The sequence below is a fragment of the Gossypium hirsutum genome, chromosome A11 (assembly GCF_007990345.1).
Source record: "Gossypium hirsutum isolate 1008001.06 chromosome A11, Gossypium_hirsutum_v2.1, whole genome shotgun sequence".
NCBI classification, from domain to species: domain Eukaryota; kingdom Viridiplantae; phylum Streptophyta; class Magnoliopsida; order Malvales; family Malvaceae; genus Gossypium; species Gossypium hirsutum.
In genome coordinates, this window is record NC_053434.1 from 19,768,539 (window position 1) to 19,771,830 (window position 3,292).

Here is a 3,292-nt window from a genome sequence, read left to right on the forward strand (position 1 = left end):
GAAAACAAACTGAATCGTGGAAATGAGAAAATTCAAGAATAGTCCCTGAATTTCTACGACTTTTGCAAATTAGTCCAGGTAAGTTCATATGAAAAAGTTCAATGTTTTGATATGAAAATCTTATGATTGTTAAAGTATTTTATTGTTGATGAATACTATCAATTTGCATTAACTAATGAATAATGTGTAACTAAAAGTACAAATTAGTAGGAACAATGGATTTGAGTGCTTCTATTCTGTGACCCTGATGAATTGACGAAAAATATGTGATAAGTGTGCCCGTTTGAGACCGTAGCTGGGCTATGGCATCGGTGCAATATGATAATATGACTCCGTATAAGACCATAGCTGGGCTATGGCATCGGTATAATGTGATAATGTGATTCCGTATAAGACCATGTCTGGGATATGGCTTCGGTATGATATGTGAACCGTGTAAGACCATGGCAAGGCTATGGCTTCGGTGTGTGATGCGTAACAATGTGAAAGTCCATAGTTTACTATGGCAATGTGATAATGAAGCACTCAATTCTGTTATTGTTCCTTAATTTGACAATGAAATAAATGAGAAATGGGCCTAAGGGAGTTAAATTGTGAGTAGCCATATGGAAATTATTCCAATGAGTTATTAATGAAATTGTGATTTGGAGGATGAAATAGTTAAACTAATAGATATATGATTGTGTACGATATTTGATATGATTTGTGTTTATATGCCTATGAGCTTACTAAGCTTCAATAAGCTTACTTGTGTGTGTTTAATATTTTTATGTAGATTGACTTGAAGTGAAGTGGGTAGATCGGATCAACACAACAGGGCACACTGTTCAGATCAATTCTGGTAGTTTTTGTTTTATGTTTAAAGATTTATATGGCATGTATAGAGTTTGAATGAATTGAAGTAAAGATGTTATGAACTAGTTAACAATTTTGTACTAAAACAGTTTTTGGTAAGTAGCAGTAGTTTGACTTTGAAAATTCACCATAAATTGTGGAAATTGAGTTAAGGGCTGGAAAAAAATGAGATTAAAGCCTAATGAGTCTAGTTTCATATAGAGGAAACGGTGCATGCAATTGGATTTTATGTTATGAGATATTTAAATTGTGGTGAGACAGAGTCTGAATGACTTCGAGTTCCCCTGTTTTGATTTTAGAAAATCATTAAAAATTGCACAAAAATAATTATGAGTCATACTGTATATGTATGGATTCCTCATTGGGTCTATTTTTAAGAGAAACAAACGGCATGGTTATTTGAATTTTTTACAGAGAGAAATTTGGTTCGTAGTGTACAGGGGTCAAAGTAGCCAAACCCTAAAATAGGGGAGGATTTAACTAATAAACGGTACTAATTGGACCAACCAAAAATTATAAAAAAAAATTGGTAAGTAGATATATGAGTATAAATTCGGGGAAAATTTACGGATTTGGGTTTCGAGTTTTATAACTTGAGATATGAATTATTTAGCAACTATGACGTAGTTGGACAGCTTGTCTGAAAAGTATGATATAAATTATCTAAATTTGGTTAAGTGCTCAAATAAGTTTAGTAGTGCCTTGTGCTCGACTCCGGAAACGGTCTCGGGTAAGGGGCGTTACATTTATTGGTATCAGAGCTTCGGTTTAGCCGATTCTCGGAATATGTATGATGTGAAAAGTGTCTAGAATTACATGCCATATAAATCTGTGATAGTGTGCTGTGTATGATCCGATCTAATCCTTGTTTTTATTATAGATTATCTTCGATTTGAAAAGATGTCAGATAGACCAGAACAAACTGAGCAATAAGAAGTTAATAGCAGAGTACAAACCTCTGAACAAGGAACAAGTAGTGAAGCTCCGATTTCATTGATGCGAGAACAAGAACTCAAAAATATGATTTATGGATTCATGAATCAGTGGTATAATGAGAATGTGCGAGAAAGAAATCAGACTACACAACCTCCTCCCCCTATCTCAACATCTGTAGTACCCCCGGTTGCTCCTCCACCTCCTCCGACAACTGAATCTGGCAAACGTACTCCATTTGAAAAGCTCAGAAAACATGGGGCTGAAGAATTTCGGGGAAGAACAGATGATGACCCCGTTAAAGCTGAATATTGGTTACAAAGTATAATGAGGGTTTTTAAGCAAATGGCGTGCTCACCAGATGATTACTTAATATGTGCCGTGTCATTATTGAAAGAAGAAGCTTATAACTGGTGGGAAACAATAGAAGCTGTTGTACCGGCTGAGAAGATCACTTAGGAATTTTTTCAAAATTAATTTAAGAAGAAATATGTTGGTAGAAGATATCTGGATAAGAAGAAAAGAGAATTTCTCGACTTGCGACAGGGAAACAAGTCAGTGGCTGAATATGACAGAGAATTTGTTTATCTGAGCAAATATGCTCGAGATATAATACCTACAGAAGAAGAAATGTATATCAGATTTGAAGAAGGGCTTAATGATGAGATTAAAATGATGATAGGGGGCATTGAGATACGAGAATTTGTTGTTCTATCAGATCGTGCTCAGAAGCTTGAAGAAGTATATAATAAAAAGATGCAACGAGATAGAAGAAGTAAAGAATCTTTCAAAAGAAGCGCATTTAAGTCATTTTCGGCTTTACCAGTGAAGAAATCTAAAGAGGAATTCAGTCGAGCCACTTCAGTACCGGAAAGATCAGGAAAAAGTAGGCCAAGACAATCTGATTACAAAGCATCTGACAGACCTGCTGTTAGTGTGGGTAGTGTACAAAATACCCAAAGGCCTAAGTGTCAACATTGTGGAAGAAGTCACCCCGGTGAATGTAGAAGTAAGTTAGGGGCTTGTTATAAATGTGGGGCCACTGATCACTTTATTCGTGATTGTCCCCAATTACAAGTAGAAGAAGTGGAACAGAGGGAGAAACAGAAAAGTCTTCCTCAAAAAGGAAGACGCTCTGGTCAGAGCAGTGCTACAGGGGCTACTCGTTCGGGTATGAAAGATACTGCTAGCCGATCAGAAGTTAGGGTTCCTGCTCGTACTTATGCCATTCGAGCGAGAGAAGAAGCAACAGCTCCAGATGTAATTGCTGGTACTTTCTATCTTTATGATGTTCCTGTGTATGCTTTAATAGACCCTGGGTCTACTCATTCATATATTTGCACTATGTTAGCATCTGAAAAGAACTTATTTGTTGAGCCTACTGATTATGATGTACAAGTTACAAATCCATTAGGTCAAAGTGTGGTAGTTAATTTAATATGTCATAACTGTCCACTGAAAGTTAAGGGCTGTGATTTCCCCGCTGATTTGATGCTGCTACCCT